We start from the raw sequence: 19,453 nt of genomic DNA on the forward strand, positions 1-19,453 counted from the left end.
ATGTTGCAATTGTAACACGCATTTTCTTAAACTTATTAAGTTGGTTGGCAGCTATTTATTGCTAGACAAAGAGATTCTTATTTGGAAAGAAAACTGATCGAAAATTTAACTCCTGACGTGTTGAAAATATTGTGGTGTGAACTAATTAAAGACTCAACTTCAAGATTAAACTTTAACACCTGTTTAAGAATAAATGAAGCTTCGTTCTATTCATTTTTAAATCCTATTATTCTTTTTACCAAAAAGAAATCCACGGCACAGGGGAAGTTAATTAGTACAGAGAAATGTATAAGAATAGAATTGAGTTTTCTGATTTCCAGACGACGTTATTATGAAGGCTTGAAACTTACAATGAAAGTATACCATCTCAGAAGTTTCCTTCGTGAGATAAATATGTAATAAATTAAAAACTAAATTGTAGGTGACAATATATTTTGTACGTATGTTTTATAAAAATATATTTTGTACATATTTCATATATTTTTCCGACAATTAAGTAAAAATAAAATGTCACATGTAAAATATTATGATACTGCAAGATATACGATGTACGAAATAAACCAAGTAAAACGAAAGAAAAAAAGGAAACGTCATTATGTTATTTCACAAATGTTTTTATTTTTCACGTAACTCATTTATATGCACGAACGTGTATTAGCATAAGGATTCATTAAAGTGCTCTGTTTACATTTTAGAACGTTTCAATTACTTTTTGTAATCTAGTGTGATCTACTATTCTAAGTCCATCCCATGGATCTGAAATTCGCATTAGGTATTCCGTGTGAGGTGTTGAGCGGTATATTGCGAAACTGGGGCTGCTATCGAAGATCACGAGAATTTCTTTTTGGGCTTACTTTCGTAGCTGGAACAAGCGTCTCCGGTTAAAGCTAGTGTCTGTGTTCTCTGTCTGTGTCTCTGTGTTCGAAACAGAATACAAATCCTCGGTTGTATCGTCGAATTCGCTTCAGCATCTCTATCTGCAGGAAGACTCGGTCCCATTTCGAGGTGGATTATGCGTCATTCGTCGAGCGACAGGAAGCGCTCGAAACGGAAGCCAGTTATCTGCAGGACGAATGTCAGCCGTGGGTATGACAGTCCTTTCCGTGTATCTATATCACCCTTATGGTTTGGACATTGTTTTGACTTCTGACAGAGCGATCATGCGAATTGGGATTTTGATAATTACAGGGATCTCTTTAAACAGTCGCACGAATAGACAGACCATCAAGTGTTAAATTTATTCTGTTCATTCAGATGTTTAAGTTTTACTCACTAGTATCAAAAAATTGGTGTACTGAGGCTGAACTTTACAACTGATATAGTTTTAGGAATAAAACTGCAATTAGAACACTGGCATCTTTAGCACCGATTAAACTATCTTTAAATTATTTTAAGATATTGAAGTTAAATAAATACTAATTATTCACAATTGTCCCAGTTTTTCTTTGCGAGGAAAATGAAAAACTAGTATATTTATTCTGAAGAAAATGCATAGGTACTTTTCCTTTCACTTCAAAATGCAATGTACAGTCGTAGACAAGATTCAATGGACACGAATAATAAATAATAAAACTACAATTTCATTTCACAAATAATCTCGATCTCGATAAACTGAATTGTATATTTAAATTAACAAATTTTAATGAAATAAATAACAATTGGACAAAATTAAGTGGACATTTTATAACTCTTTACGAAATAAGTAACTAATATTTAGTATTGTAACCTTCTGCTTTTATTATCGCTTCAAACATCGTTGCACACTTTTAATATGATTTTTTATACAATGTTTCTGCTTGACTGTGGCGCTTTTTGGGGGAAAATTCGAAATCCAGTAAATTCTATAAGCATTCTATAGGGTTAAGATCTGCACTTTATGAAGGCCATTCGATAACTGGTATTTTATAATTTTGGAGAAATTGCTTCGTTTTCTTTTATTATGTTCTGAACAAATTTTCGAATCTTTTTACGATTATTCAACGCGTTTTCTCTCTTACTGTTGAATTCTACCGTGTATTGTTGAACATTGTATACTTTCAGAGCTTTTAATTTTGTAACAATATATTTTTCTCAATTCTGTTTGACTTGATTTCAAGAATTGCATCACTATTTCAATGATTAAAAAAATTAATGCATTAGAATTTAAGAAAGAGTTTCAATAAATGGAGCCCGTATGAGACTAGAGTATCGACGGCCTAAAAATCATAAATCATTCTTTACTAGTTAATAAGAAAGATCAAAATTGCTCTTCCTCGCAACTGTTAAACGGCGACACCTCCTATCGTAATATCAAAAGCTCGCTTGTGCACCACCCCGTTCGTAATACTTCGCAGCATGTCTCGGATTATTATCCTGTTATAGCGTCCATCTCTCCTCGAGATCTATTTTTATGCTAGTTGCTTCTAAGTTTGCATTCAAAGTGTCAATATCTGCAGACATAGCGCTACCTATGGATACCAAACTCCCAACCCCTTATCATGAAAAATAACCCTACACCATTATTGAGCCACTCCCATGTTCGACTACAGAAAAAAACATTGATTGTTTAAAAGCATCGTTTAGTTTCCTCCATACGTGCTGTTTTTTTTTTAATTTGTATAAAACCCTGTACAGATTTACAGACATTGTCCGCAAACAGTCTGCAGACACTGCCGTGTGTCCTCATCATTATTGTCTCCAGTCATGTTGTTGACTGAGGCTGCTGCTACAGTTTGCGCAGAATATATACTTTTGAAATCGAGAAAACAGAAATAGCAGAAAAATGTTAAATATTTGCGAACAATCTATAAAACTGCAGAGAGTCTGCACTCAACGACATGACTGGCGATATTAAAAATAAGGACACAAAACAGTGTCTGTAGACGGTCTACCAACTGTGAGACTGTTTGCCAACTGTCTTTGCAAATTTAAAGATTCGTCTAGTACATGTGTACCTCATTATTTTCGAGCTTCATACATGTATAGCGGTCATTATATTCGGCTTATGTTTACATGTAGACGCCTTTCGCGACTGTATCATGCGCCTTACCACAGCCTGTATATAGATTGGTTTTGATTGTTGAAAGAAATACGCATTGGTACGAGGTATTTCACAAAGTGTCATCGTTTAATTTTTAGATTTATCCCTCAAAATGTCATACAACCTTCTGAGGATCACACCTAAGAGTCCGCTTCTAAATGTAAATTGGAAAGTAAAAAAATATTTGAATAATCGAGAAGATCGCGCATGGCTCGTGCCGCTTACCTGCAACTTGGACAATGTTTCAGTTTTAGGAGCGAGAAAGTAAGATTCACTTTACATTCGCCTTTTCTGTTGACTTTTCGAAGTTGTTCGAAGTGGCCCGACGCGCCGAGCTCATGTACACACGACTCCTGTGGTGGTGTGGTAGTGGAGGGGAAAATTTTCAGCAATTCAACTTAACTAAATTTTTCACACTTTTTATTCTCTTTTATCGATATCCCAGCAAAAATTAATGCCGAGATAAGGGTTTACGGGAGCTAATTTTTTGGTCTTGTACAACAAATTTTTGAGTTGGGAAAGGGTTCATTCGAAAGCAGAAAGTTTAATGGAGCGCACTTTGGTCATAATTTACCGAGATTTTATTAACATTTAGTAATCCGAATATTATAAAGTAGAGCAAAAATCGACCATTCATAGTGAAGTTCAAGCAGTTTTATGTAATTTAGAGAGCGAATGAGAGAGTGCAAATAGAGAGCTGATCGAAATCGTGACCAGAGTGCACCCTGTTGAACTTTAGTTTTTCGAATGAATCCTTTCCTAGCTCAAAGCCTTCTCATATTAGGACGAGAAGTTAGCTCTCGTAAACCCATATTTTTCCCAAATTTTGAAAGTAATGTCATCTCTCTACTATATCCGAGTCTACCCCCTTAAGTGGGCACACTTCATGCAATCATTCAAGACTCGAACAATCTTCTGGTTACCCACTTGTCGCAATTTGTTGGTATTTTTACATAGTACTTTTTCAATAAATTTGTACGGAGATCGTCACAAATTAAAAAAAAAAATATCATAAATCCTTTGTATCTTATACCGAAAATAATTATCAATCTGTGACTATGGTTATAGCTTAATGACGTTTCCAGATTCTAAAAGCTGCTGCAGAACTCTACTAAAACTTTCCCTTAATAATTATTTGTTATATTATCTTTCTTTCAATAAAGAAATCCTAATATCGCTATTAACAGATTATTGAAAATGTTTCTACTTCTTTGATTTCATTAAGATAATATAGTTTAAATAAATCGGAGTACATAGAAGATTCTCATAGATGATAGCAGAATAAAACAGTTTCCTTCTTTTGCAATCCTGTAACTTGAAGTCACATTTCGCTTTGTGTTCCGTAAATAGAATGCGCTGCTGAAAGTAGGAGGAAATTCAATTTAATTGCACTTTCGTGCTATTCGAGAAAACGGGAAAGCAAAAGTTGTTTCTACAGATAAATATGAAGGTGTACATTGTACAGTAACATTCGAATTCTGAAGCTTAAAATGATTTCTGTAAGCAGATAGATATTTGAAAATAGACAACAATTATGCATTCAGAGTTGGAGTTTTAAACTTGGAACATGTTCTGCAAACAATGTGTGTACGTAATTCATGTAGGTACAGAAATTATAGTCTTGTTAATTTAAATAATTTAATTCCTCTTGAGGATTTCGATGATGCAAACAACAGTATTCCTTTATTATATTTTAATGATATCAAACTAGAACAGTCTTTAGTATTAAATAATTATTGAATAAGCAAACTGATTTTGAAATAGTTTGCCTGATATCTTCATACAATTTTACATAACAATAGATTATGAATAAAAATATAAAAGGTAATTAAATAGAAAAGGAGCGATCTCTCTGATTTCATTGACTTTGAAGTAAGGTTTTACCATCGACATTCTGAACAACTTTTCCTTATACATGTATACCTCACTCGACTTTAATGACTGAGATATACCGAAAAGTGTTTTTAATCCTATCTATATCTTGTCTTTTGAACATTTATTAAAAAACATAAGTTTATGTTAACTTTAGTACACGCTTATCTTCTTTTACAGTTACGTTTAGGTTAGAAAGGCAAAGAACCAATCAGGGCGGTCGAAAAAATGTTGTACTTTTGCTTATTTTTTTTAACAAAGCGTTAAATTCAAGTTTTCTTCATATGCGAACTCTTATTTCGACAATTACCAAAATATTAGTAAATATTAGCTTCGGGGAAATTCAAAGCTTCAATGCGTGCATCCCGCTGCACGCTCACTCCGTAAAAGGGTCCTTCGCAGACCAACTCTGATTCGTCTTCCTTTTTCAATTAGGAGAATATTAAAATCGATACTGTGACCATACAGTTCGAATTTCAACGAAATGTTTTTATACGTTTAATTAGCTATCGGTATTTCAATATTCTCCTAATTGAAAAAAGAAGACGGATCAGAGTTGGTCTGGGCAAGACCCCTTTACGGGATGAGGGTGCAGGCAGTATTAGTAATATTTCGCTAATTATTTAAATACGGACTCTCGTATGGGCAGAATTTAAATTTTACGTTTTCTTAAAAAAATAAGTGAAAATACATTCACCGATGCATGTGTATAAGCAAATTTCAATGTAATAACACTAACTGTTTTTTTGCGAATATTTTTGAAACTAAAACTGAACGGCGATAACATATACCGAAAAAAGATGTTCAGAAATATTAACGTTCTCATAATTTTTCATGCAAGTCATGATTACTTAATGACTAATAAAAATTAGTAATTAATCAAAATTGGAGTTTACATATATCGCTTTTAAATAATAATGCAGTGTTGCGTATGATTAGAATAATATGAACAAATTTTATTTTATTTCCAGGTAAGATACTTTTCTCGTTGAAGAATTGAAAACACTCACTTTAAAAAAATCAAGAACAGCTTGGTAAGTATTCGTTTTAATTGTTTATTTACTAGTCTTAATTTATGTTTGCATATGTACAAGATACATATACAATACATCTTTAAAGGCTTCATAAGTAGTTACAGCAAGTAAAACAAATCGTTTCTTTGTCACTTCAACAAATTCGCACTTGAAGTGTTAAATATGTTCATAACTATGAAAACGGTCTAATAAACTGAAAATTTGAAATTGTCAGTTGTAAATGAAATTTCATAAAATATTGGGAATTATTCTCATTAAAATTGTTAGGTCATTCACTTATTTTGTCACCCACGCCGTATTTTTTGTTTCCTTTTATTATTCGTGATTAATTAGTTACTACTAGATTAACCAAATCTTAATCATCTACGTTCTCTGTTATTCAGTGCTTTCTTTATTATTCATCGGTACATTTACGATAAAGACTAATTATGAAAATAGAATTTTAATCACGATTTACTAATAAACTCATATGTTATTTAATATATAAAAGATTTATGAGAACGCTTAATTTCGATTTGGATATTCAGTCGTTTAGTTGGGACATCATTTTACTGATTTTAAATCTTAAATCGAATATTTTAATTATTTAAAACGTGGCCTGTATAGTAATAAGAATTTTTCATACGTGGGAAGTATAAGAAATTTCTCGCTTGTACATTTAACCCTTTGCACTCGAGGGCTCCGGAGCGGAGCCATTTTAAATTTGTCTTCAAACTCGAGGGCTCCGCTACGGAGACAATGGAATTAATTTTCAGTTTTTAACATGAGAACAAAAACAAATCGTAAAAATTAGTTATAGGATATTTCGCTGTTGGTGACAAATGACGGTCGCGGCTCGCAGATTGTTATGCTCTCGATAACAGCAATAACAACATACAATAAAAATAATAACATACAACGATGACTTTTCTTTCAATGCGTATATCATGAACTTACATGTGAATATGATCTTTTCACTCAAATGGCTTCGAGTTGCTGGTAATATGACTCAAAATAAACTTCGAGTGCAAAGGGTTAATGTATTTACACTATATGTAGGCAATATGTAGTAATAAGAATTGCTTGTACAGCATACTTTGAAATATGAAAATATATCAGAAGTAAAATTCTGCAGCAATTTAATATTAAAATTAATTACTTTTCAGAATTCATGATATGTGGTTGCAAAACGTATAATACATTAACCCTGATTTTGATAACAATATCTTATACCAAACATTTAAATTTTAGTGTTAATTAGTAAACTCTGTGGTTTTACTATTCTAAAATTTAGTAATTGAGTTATAACAACGTGTTCGGTTCGCGGTTAACGTTGTAATCGCGACACTCGTTTTGCCGCATGCCAATTTAATGTTGAGTGACTGTTTCAATATTTCTGGATGGACCTCGACAGTGGTATGTACTAATGAAAATAAAGAGTCCCCACGTCGACTCTTGACGTGGTAAAGTTCACACGGCTCTGACTTCTTTTTGCGTTCCGATCCAAGACTCGAATGCCTCCTGGTTCTGTTTTCCGGGGTCCGTTCCTCATCCACTTACATCCCTCAAAACGCGCGACTTTAAGAGCGTCACCGATTTTGTGCGACGAAACAAATCGGCATTGATTGGCCTTCGACCCAAAGAAGGAAGATCCCCTTAGTCACCTTGATGGGGGCAAAGGAACCGCCCTGACTTCCTCGTGACAAAGGTGGAGGAGACCTCTCCTTCAGGTCGAAGGCCGCGAAAATTGGGGAGGAAGAACGAACCCCGGAATAGCGTGGCTCGAGTGGGCCCACGCGCGTATTTTCCGAATGTTTTTATGGCCGTGTTGTCCCGCGAGTCAGCGTCAACCCTCTGTGAGTCCGAAGAGGATGAGCTGGCGAAAGCCCTCGATGGTTATTAGAAAGGAATACTCCGCTCGAAGAAAGCACGAAATTATTTCATTCTACCAGATGTGGAATTTTCGAACGTACGAATGAATAAACAAAGTATTTAAAAGAAACTCGGATTCCCACATTTGGCAGCAATAAACGCGATTGCCTCTTCGAACGGAACACAACGTAATACAAGTAATAAATTTTTTGCAATAATTAATCCTTTTGTCTTCTTTTCAAATTTTGAATTTCTGTTTATGAATAAATATATTTCAATGTATTGTTCTCCTTTTCTTTGATTATTAATTTAAATTTCTCTTATGAAATTATAATTTATGTTCAACCATGCAAATACATATCGCAAGTCTGAATAATCTATATTTTGATATGGGGCAAATTAATAATAGTTTATTGAACTGTGTTATTGCAAACAATCTATACAGACTCTGGTCTCGTATTATTTAATGCCTAATTAACTGAAATTTGTTATGATGGTTACAGACGTATTAACGTATTATGTTTATTATAGAATTGATATATATCACACTATCACTACTGACATTTCACTCTATATTGCATTCACTGTTCGACATTGTGTCAGTTACTTATGTCCATCCGCAAATTATTACTGTTCGTAACAGATTATTTTACATTGCAACAAATAGTTGCAACTTATTTAGGAATACTGTACTATATTTGGACCGAATTTGATCAAATAAAGTACTATGTTTAGGTGTAGGATACAGAATTTTATTTCAATAACAAGTAGAAAATTTGAAATTATAAATTTTGTAATTTTAAATGATGTGCAAATATATTTTAATTTAATAATATTTTGACTTCTCGTCATTATATGAGAAGATTTTTAGAGAAAAGCTCAATCCAGCGCAGCATTCCTTAGAAGGCCGAAAAATTAGCTTTCGTAAACGTGTGTCTTAGCATTGCTTTTGGCCGAGTTATGAATATAACAGAATAAAAAATGTGACAAATTTAATTGACCGGCAAATTTAGTTGTCGATGTGAAATCAGAATCTGTGATACTCAAATTGATTATGCGAGTTACTGAAAATTTCTCCTCCACTACACACACCACCGCAGGAGTCGCGTATACATGAGCTCGGCGCTTCGGGCCACTTGGGACGACTCTGGAAAGCGAAAAGAAAAGGCGAATGTAAAGTGAACGATTGTCCAAATATTTTCACTTTCCAATTTACAGTTAGAAGAGGACTCTTAGGTGTGATCCTCGGAGGATTGTGTGAAATTTTGGGGGATGAATCTAAAAATTAAACGATGACATTTTGTGAAATACCTCGTGCCAATTCGTATTTCTTAACAATCAAAACCAATCTATATGCAGGCTTTAGCCAGACGTGTTGTACAACCGCGAAAGGCGTCTACATGTAAACATAAACCGAAAATAATGACCGCTATACATGTATGAAGCCCGAAAATAATGAGGTACACATATATTAGACGAATCTTTAAATTTTATTTCCCCGGAAGGTAAGTACCTTATAAAAAGAATTGTATTCTTTATTTTCTGTTTATTTTTATATGTATGTAGAATCATCCTCTTTTCAGTAGTATCGCACGCCCTGCTATATGTTCAGAAGTTAGTAGTGAAAAGAAGTATTTTCTTTAAATATTTAAATTGCATGTAACAGTATTTTACAAATATTGAACTTTTTAAATGCAAAATTTCGTTTATAAATGTATATCTAACATATAGATACATACATTTGAACTTTCTTCTACTCTTTTCTGTGTATTTTATCGGGGAACTTCCACTGCCTTGGCCCTAGATGCAACAGCATCGAAATACGTATAATGTTTCCGTGTATATGTGATTTACTGCATTTGTTTTCTTACGTATTGTGTGTAGTTGTGTGCATTGGACGCAGCGGCTGGTCAGAACGTCAGGCACGTTATTTTAATTCTTTGTAAATTGTAAATACATGTACAGGTATATGAATATATATGTATATACGCAATATATACTTATTGTAGAGAACAGTTCAAATATTTATTAGATATGTATTTATGAATCAAAATTTATGTATCAAAATTGCAGTATTTGTGAAGTAATATTACATACAATTTAAATATTTAAAATAAAACAGAAAAGTCCTTTCCATACTGGGTGTGGAACATAGGATCTGTCATTCAGAAAGAAATCATCATTCGCATCTACGCAACAGCCTTCTTTGAAACTATTATTATTGTTTAAATACGTATAAACGAACTTGCTTTAATTGCTCATAAAAAATGCACATAGAGATATTTCCTACAATGTCATCGCTTGATCTTAGGATTCATCCCTCAAAATTTCATAAAAATCTCTCAGGATCGAATCAGTAATGAATTTACGCATAAGTGCTAGGTGATTGCCTCAGGACCCATAAGACAGGGATTCCCCGTACAACAATAAAAATATATATCATTTAACCAGAAATTTTGTACATGTAAATGAGCAGAATAGTATTAGGAACTACTGCCAAAAATTTCAAATAAATCTGATAATAGTTTACGCCAGTTTACGGAATTATTGTTAGCTTTTAACACCTAGAGTTTGGATTATATAGCTACATTATTATCGCGATAGATGTGAAATAGATGTCTTTTCAAATGCTTGATCTAAATATTCTTAATATTATGTGTATTTAATTTTGCATAAAAATAAAGCAATACATATTCTGCATAATTTATTTATTTTAATGAGGTTCCAAAAATTTGGAACGTCTCAGGCCTCTTGAAGGCTAGACCCGCGTCTGCTCCATTTTACAAATGGAAAAAAGGAAATATTTGGGCAAATGAAAAGCTTGTGCCTAGCTCGTGGGGCTTGCTGGCAACTTGAACAGTTGAATCTCAGTGTTTCAAGAGCGAGAGAGTAAGGCTCACATCGCTTCTCGTAAATGTCCGAAATGCCAAGCTCACGTACACGTAGCTGATATAGTAAGATATGTAATGGAAGGGGAAATTTTCTAACTCGCATTTCCAGTTTTGAACCATAGAATGACTGTATCTCGCCTTCATTAGACAGCCGTGTGTCTGTAGGTAGTACTATTCCTATAACGAAAATTGTAACAGCAGATACCGACCTGTCAATCTCGGAAAGTCACGTGACTATTATACCCCCTTAAGGTAACAGAGATTTATTCCAGTACAAAATTATGTTTCAAATTAAATTTCCATAATAAGAGTAATTAACAAGACTCCCAGTTTATTGATTGAAAAGAAAAGTAGTGAAAAGCATATTTCAGAAATTCAGCTCACTGCAAAATTAACATTAAATTTTGTATATTTGTGATAACTTTAGCATGTATGTTTTAACAAAGCTTATAATTGTTACAAAACTACAAGTGTTACACGTCGAAAAAATCAAGAAGAGCAAAAAAGGTTTCAATTTCAAGAAGTTTAATAAAAAATCTTGCAACGAAGAAACAAAATAAACTATACATATTTTAGAAAAAAAATAAGCTCTGTTTTAATTATATTTCATCAACCTTTATTTAACACGTGAAGTGCGACAAGATAAAGGAACTAGAAATTCTATTGGTAAGTTTGGCTTACTTAAACCTAATTGAATGAATTCAAAATACTAAACTATGATTGCTTCCCATGCTTTTGTCAATTTGTGCAGAGTTCGGCATGGCCAGATCACTCGGCACATGGGGCAAACTTTACAATTAGGTCACGCAGACCGCTCGTGCTGGGTCCTTTATATGCGCCTCAGTCCCCACCATACATGTATGCATAAAACAATAAAATTTTCAACGCAACCGCAAGTCGGAGATTAAATAAGGTCCTTGAATATAACTGTACGCTTGGATACGATATGGTAATGATAGTAATGATTGTCAAAGTGGATATATTGATGAAAAACTCCAAAAAATTGAAAATCCAGTACATCTCGTTTTTTCACAACCAGATATACATCCGCCATGTTGTTCCATATGCGACAATTATGCTATTATATAATGTGCCTGATATAACAAATTTCTATGTTTTAAGTACTGTTTTGAAGAGTTCCATAATCACGAAGGAGTCATAATATTTATATTATACAGGGTGTAACGTGTACACGTTTTAATATTTTAAGGGGTGGTAGATCTTAAATGAGTCACAAAATGTCCCATACATAGAGTCTGCGTTTTGCAGTAATAATCCTTGAAAGTTAATATGTCTATATTGTAAACTACGAATCGGAGGATTTTGTAATTTTGCAGATATATTAATACCTTCATGGCAGACTCGATGTATGTATATGTACATCAAAAGGATGCCTGGGACCTCGGAAAAGTATTGTCTCAGTCGGTCTCACAGCGGGAGATCAAAGGTCGAGACTTTGGTCAGCGAGGATCAGTGGCCTATACATAATTGTCAACGCTTACAGTAGTCGGTACTTGCTCCCCAGTCAACAAGTCCATGTAATAGACTGCAATAGACTGGAGGACCCACAAACAACACCGCGAAAACGTTGCAGCGAAAATACCATATTTGTATTTATGATCTCTCGATAGATATGCATGTTTTGAAAATAGGATCTATTAACATAAAAAGATCGTCACTTCGATCAGTTCGTCATATCGAACACTATTCGGAGTAGGATTGCGGATCTTGTTCAAATTTTAATATGTTGTAGTCTTTAGCGATGTTTAAATGTATCGCAAAGGCGTTTTCAAGATTTTAAAAGTTATAAATTTTATAGTTGCTTAAAATAGATCACAAACTCTTTTTTTAAAGATTCATAGCTCCTGAACTAATAAACGCATAAGACTCAGCTCGCGGTTATTTACAGCGAAGACATTGAAGTAGTAAATAAAAATTTCACTATAATTAAGAAGTAATTGTCTCTAACTATTTTTCTGCAATTGTTTTAAATAAATGCGGTTTTTCGTAGTGGGCACAAATTTAAAAATCTGAAAAAATTAGAATGTTGCCCCATTTATCTTCTTCACGGACAGTTTTTTAAAACTGCAAACATTTTACAATTGACTCTATGAAAATTCGTTGAAATTTATGAATGCAGCTAGTCGTTTCTGAGTAGTGTTACGTGCAGAGCTCGTAACTCCACTCGTTAATTACGATTTTGTTACGGGATGGCTAGACCAACCGAGATGTATTTTATAAATGAATATACTCATGTTCTTTATAAGTGACTAATTGAGCAAACTACTCTGTTTTGTCAATCCAAGAAGAGATCGGACACGATACGCGAGAATATCAATTATATTTATTAATTAATTATTCAGAAGGATAATGGTAAATGAGTTAGGAAATCATCTAGTCCCGCACGGGCCCCGTTACACGTGATTACTTTTCAAGAAGTGGAGACTATATATTCTCAAAGATTTTATGCTTCGTAAGCAAATATAATACCGTTAACCAATTCGAGTTAATAGTAACGTAAAACAAAAGAACATAATAATCATATATAACAAAACCAGAAGGGAAGCGCATTACACAAAATAAGCACGCAATTGTTGTAAAATAATATGATACACACAGAATTATTATATTGTTGCGAGCAAGAAACAAATATATAATATCAATAAAAGCATATGGTATAAAAGAAAGAAAAAGAATTAAAACAAGAAATATTATAAAGTGTTATTCACGCGACTCTCTGTGCCAAGGTAGCCGTAAGGACACCAAGGTAAATCCACGATATCGAAGCGCGATATCAATGTCCTTTAGACCACGAGGAGCATAGAAATGACATTATCGCGTGGTCAAGAAATTGGATATCAAATTAATATAACATAAATACATGAATAATAGCAAAGCCAATACACTAAATAAAAATTATAATAATAGAAGAAACTCACGCAATTCAAGAAATCAATACAAAATTCCGATCGTAGTCACAAAATCGAGGTCCTAGATAAAACCTCGTCATTATATAGGGTGCCTGTAGAAGTTGCTATGATACGCTGGTAAACTGAAAGAAAGAGAGAATACACGCGGATTTAAACTTATATGCACTGTATGTATAGTCAAATTTTCACTATTGAACGGGCTACGCGGTTACAGGCTTAACGTGGACAATGAGTCTACTCACGCCCGTGAACTATGCTCGAAAAACATACTATTATATTAAGAATAATGGAAATGAAGAAAGTAAGAAAGAAAAGAATGAACCCACAGGCTCTCATCACGCACCTCGCGAATTGTCGACGAAGAGTGCTGATTAGCGGAAGCTAGGACAGGCAGGATCCTTTGCGGATCACCAATACATGGTTTACCTGCTAAATCGATGTGAGGTCCTAGCACGAGGTAACGTCATGTGAGCTCTCACGTAATTCGTCAGCTTATATCCAACATGTCGTGCGTTTTCTCTTTCGTCAGTTTCTTTGTGGGAAACGTTCGTTTTCCGCGACGAGCGACGTCGTCGCTCTCGCGGTCGTCGTGTCGCGCGTTGTGTGTGTAGTTTTTACGCGGGCACGGAAACAGAACATGGAGAGGTTCTCATTCCTATTCTAGGGCATTTGACCTAGAATAGGTCGAAAATGAAAACAACCCTTTCCATTCCTACTTGCGCAAGATGTAGGTGCACTCTGCCTAGGTGAGCAGTTTACAAAAAATATGTTAGGCATCGCAGGCTATAAGATATTCAGTTCGCGATAGAAGATGGAAATCGTACGTTCAGTATACACACATTCGAAGGAATGAGAACCCACAAATTTCAAACAGCGAAATGTAACGTTACTAGATACAACGAAGGTGTTCGCGTTCACCTTCTCGAGGCTTTAAAAAAACACACACACACTCGCGCGCACTCTTTTTCTCTCTCACACATACATACACGCACACGCACACGCACACGCACACGCACACGCACACGCACACGCACACGCACACGCACACGCACACGCACACGCACACGCACACGCACACGAACACGCACACCAGCGACGTCGACTTTCGAAGACGATTCCAAGGAGAGAACGAGTAAAGGCAATGATTACAGTTTTGAATTTTGAACATCATAGGGTAGAATATGCCAGATTAAAAAAAATACATAATGACAAAGCACTGTTGTGACACATTTCAGCCGACGTAATAGCCAAACTGGAAATTTTCTAAAATTTTCCTGTTCGGAACGTAACAGTAGCACCCTTAGCACCGATTTGAATCGAAGAACCGCCGCATCAATTGGTTCCACCGCTCGAAGCCTTACTACACGGTGAAACTTTAATAGAAATTTTGCCTACACCAAAATTTCCCCAGACAACGTGTTCAGGAAGAGGAATAGAAGAAAAAGGTCGTAGTACATTTTATTGTATCTCTTAAGGTCGCTTCCCATTGCTGTAAGTTCGGGCCGCGAGCGCGTTCGCCGTCCACTTGAAACTGTCAACTCTACGAGCAGGAGGGTCTGAAGTACCCAGCGAGCCTGCACCATGATCTGCTTAATCACCAAACGAGCCCGGCAAACCCAAAGCGACCATGCACCTATACTCGCCTAGTGGGAACGTCTTTTCGAACAAAATTCGCCGAGCACGCACAATTTATGACCGAACAAGCCCGTTACAGCAATGGGAAGCGACCTTTACGGTTTAATTTTTATATAACTTTAAAAATCAAAAATGCTTGCTGAAAAGAACGTCGTAGGTAACACACACAGATGTAGTGTAACCCAAAAGACTGCCGACAGTCAGCTGTTCAAAATTGACTCAGTGATCGACCGAGAGGAACTGTTTACAATAGGAATCCCATTGAAGGACTTGTATTTATGAAGATCTTAACCCTTTCAACTCGAGAGATGACTCTCGATTTCGAGAGATCACCGCTTGATTTGATGCGATAACTTGAGAGGTGACTCTCGGTCACTAGTAGGTTTGACGTACTAAGTCGATTTATTTGGGTTTGATTTTTTTGAAACTCGAAGCGTTGATGCCAATACAGTATTATAGATTATTCCTCTTTCTGCGTGTCGGTGAAATCGTATCGGTAAAATGATTATTGGTGAAGCGATGTCGGTAAGGTAACGGTGACCTGATTTCTCAGGAATTGAACTGCGTTTTCGGCGTTAATCTGAGTTTAGCAGTTGTGGCAATAGGAATATTTTTTTCAAATTTTTTGAACCCTATAAGCATGGAATGTGGTAAAGCAATCAGCTCAAGTGAAAATGAGTTTGATTTTTTGCCGTTGAACGATGAAATTACATTTATACATAGAGCACTGGGCGATTTAGAGAAGGAAAGTAGCGGATAAAGATAGTGATGAAGTAAATGGTGTAAGAAGGCGAAAAATCAGGATAATAGACAATGAGTATGAAAGTGATACTGCAGAAGAATTCTGAATGAATTAGTTGTATAGAATCCGAAGAAATACTCTCGAAAATACAGTTCATAGCTGGTGAAAAATCTGCAAGACCGTAAGTATCGTCAGACACAAAAGAACCATTGGATTTTTTAAAGCTGTATTTTATTAATGACTCATGGATGAAATAGTTATTCAAACAAATAATTATGCCAGAAAGAAGTTAGAAAGAAAGACACTATCATCGTACGATATGGCGAACTTGGCACAGTGTGACTGTCGAAGAAATGTGGGCACTTATTGGAGTAATAATAAATATGGGGACCATGTCGTTAGCAAACTTACAAGAGTATTGGTCAAGGAATAATGTAAGCTACATTCCTTTTTATTCAAACACATTTCCGAGAGACAGGTTCAGTCATATTGTTTGAATGTTTCATTTGAAAACAATTTCGACACAAAATACATATCCAAGAACACATTTACAGCTAGTAAATTGCTTCCTTGAGTACATCAATTCAAAATTTTTGAATCATTTTACATTGGAAGTACAAATTTTTATGGATGAGTCCACTATGAAATTCAAAGGTAGGATTTCATTCATTATCTACAACCCGAAGAAACCAACCAAATGGGGTATTAAAGTTTATACGATAGTAGGTTCAAATACTAGCTATGTTTGTAGTATTCTGCCCTATTATAGAGCTCTCGCAACAGAGAAATTGATAAGGCCTGACCTTCCAATATCAATCAGAATTCCACTACACCTTTACAAATGTTGTTGGATGAAATTCTTGGTGTTTAGGGACACTATATGTTTCGCGATATCGAAACCTGACGCGAAATTACGTAGAAACGTTAATAATATCTCTAGCCGATTTATAATAAGAATTCAAACCTTCTCGGCTACATTGGCTCTGTACATTATCATGATTTTCTTCTCCACGTCATAAGCGAACCACATGTGGTGCACGAATCTGGAAGATCAGAGCCAAACCCCATCAGGGGTCCCAAGCCACCTAACGTTACCATACCCAGGTACCACCGGTCACCATGACCACATATCTCAAAGATATAACCCATTGTAGGGTTTTCTGAGCCAACCATGGCTCGTGCCTGGGATACTGCCGGTTCGCTCTGATAAAATACTCAAAAGGCATACTCAAACGTGAGAGTTAAAGTCGTCAACGTTTGCAACTCATACGTACACTACAGCTGCTGGATTTTCGGCTAGCTTACATGGGAAATGTCCGGCGAGTTGATTTGCTGAACAATTCAGTATATTTCCATTAGATAAACCTCAAACGTTTACTAATTGGTCAGTTGGGTTACCAAGGGCTACCTCGCTGGACTATGCTCTGCGGCTCTTGCTGACGGTTTGATATGGAAGGAGAAAGGCGAAGTTATTCTAAAAAGATACTTCAGAGTATTCGTTCAGTTATTATTCGAGATCATTCTGGAAACGACATCGTTGAATTCGCGAGACGTCCTCAGTTTTCAGTCCCAATAAATTCTACCTAATAAGCCTTCTGAGCTTCGCAAACGTAACTACAAAACCAGTTGTATAATACAGTGAATTCAGATTATATATATTTCGCAATTAGTAATAGTGTTGTGACAATTTAATATCTTTATAACCCTAACCGGGAATAAGGAAGTACACAACTTCACGGTGGTGGTAACTCGCGTTACAATTTAAACAACGTGAAGTTCATCGTGAAATTGTGCTAAAAAACACTATACGTTTACGGATCGGTATTATATAAGCTATGTCTTAGCTAAAGAATTACGCAAACCGAAATGCCATTGAACCGGCATCTTAACAAATAGGAAGAAGTTACCAAATTTGATAAAAGAATCAAAATTCCACAAGAAATCTACAATAGCATATCGCAAAGGTAATACCTTAGTTCTAGCATGGCAAACCAAAAGGATCGCCACTTGTTTGACCACTTAGAATAATGCAGGAATGACGCTTGTAAAAAGGATTTTACGAGGTGGTTGTAGTTACTGTAAGAAAATCCAATGTTATAATAAACTACATAAAACGTATGGGCGGTGTTGATCGTGCGGATCAATATGCCTCAACATACTGTTTCCTAAAGAACTCCTTAAAATGGTGGCGTAAGCTATTTTTGGGGTGTTTAGAAATATGTTTAATTAATTTATATATCATTTATAAGACAGTAAAAAAAACACAGAAAAGAATAACCGCGTAGTCATCTGCGGTATATAAAAACTTTAGTTGATCAATTGAGAGGAGATTTTCGCCAGACTCGTGATCAAGCTTCTACTTCAACCTCCAGTTTTGATGATCTGTGTTTGAATGGAAAGCTACATGTCATTCTAATAGGAGTTGGGAAGGATTGCAAGGACTGGTCTCGACGAAATAAGTCCAGAAAAAGATATCAAATAACATATTACAGTCGTACTTGTTCTGACAACCTGGGGATGCATCTTAGTAATTGTTTTATAAAATATCATACTAGGCAACAATACATAGATTAATATTTAAGAAATTTTCTTCCTTTATGTTATTTTCTGCTCCATGTTACAGGGGTATTAATTCACACACAACTAACGTGTGAAACAACGTATTTTATTTATTAGTTGTTTTCTTATCCATTAAATGAAAGCAGGATTACTCGGTCTATGATCAATCTTTAAATCGACAAAATTATCGATCGTGTACGCCTTATGCTTATCGGGTCTCATTTGTGCCATTTTGCAGACATATTGTACATTCTAGAGACCACATGTGATTGTGTTACAGAAGAATAAAACGGTAAATATGAATAAATATTTTCCAGCCAGACCAAGTCCTCTAAAAGGATACATAACTCGTCACGTATTAGTTTTTTCAAAAGATGGTACTATCATCTGTCGTTGCAGAGTATACCCAAACAAGTTGCCAAAACCGACCCAATGAATGAATATTGTTATCAATATATTTAAAAAAAAGAATGAATTAACAAAATAAATGCTTTCACTTGTTTTAGTGGATCATTAAGAATGTATGATATCATTGTCCTAAGTAAATCTGATTTTTATCAACGTTCATTCTACGCTTTGAAAAAACCGGTTCTCGTCCGATCACCGAAGTCAAGCAGCGTTAGGCGCGGTCAGTACTTGGATGGGTGACCGCCTGGGAACACCGCGTAATGTTGGCTTTTTTACCTTTTTTATTTCTTTTTTCAGGAAACGATATTAACATTTACCACTCTCCACTCTCTATTCAGTTTGAACATATATTTGTGTTTATTGTTGTTTTCACAATTATTTAAATAAAGTGCAAGATTATATCAGACAGTTGAGATAGTTTGTACGCGCATCTGCTGTGATTGCGAATTGTCACTTACCTAACTAAACTTAGATGACTATTAACCCTCGCAACACTACACGTTGAGAAAATG

The 19,453-nt window shown here is 35.1% G+C and overlaps 1 protein-coding gene and 1 pseudogene across 1 annotated transcript in view; both read left to right on the top strand.

Annotated features, from left to right (window-relative positions):
* Cad87a (cadherin 87A) overlaps positions 1–19,453 on the top strand; it is a 298,057-nt gene that overhangs the window by 62,808 nt on the left and 215,796 nt on the right. The window lies entirely within an intron of this gene.
* On the top strand, positions 19,090–19,210 carry LOC143188559 (5S ribosomal RNA; annotated as a pseudogene).

This window comes from Calliopsis andreniformis, chromosome 2 (genome assembly GCF_051401765.1).
Source record: "Calliopsis andreniformis isolate RMS-2024a chromosome 2, iyCalAndr_principal, whole genome shotgun sequence".
Classification (NCBI taxonomy): domain Eukaryota; kingdom Metazoa; phylum Arthropoda; class Insecta; order Hymenoptera; family Andrenidae; genus Calliopsis; species Calliopsis andreniformis.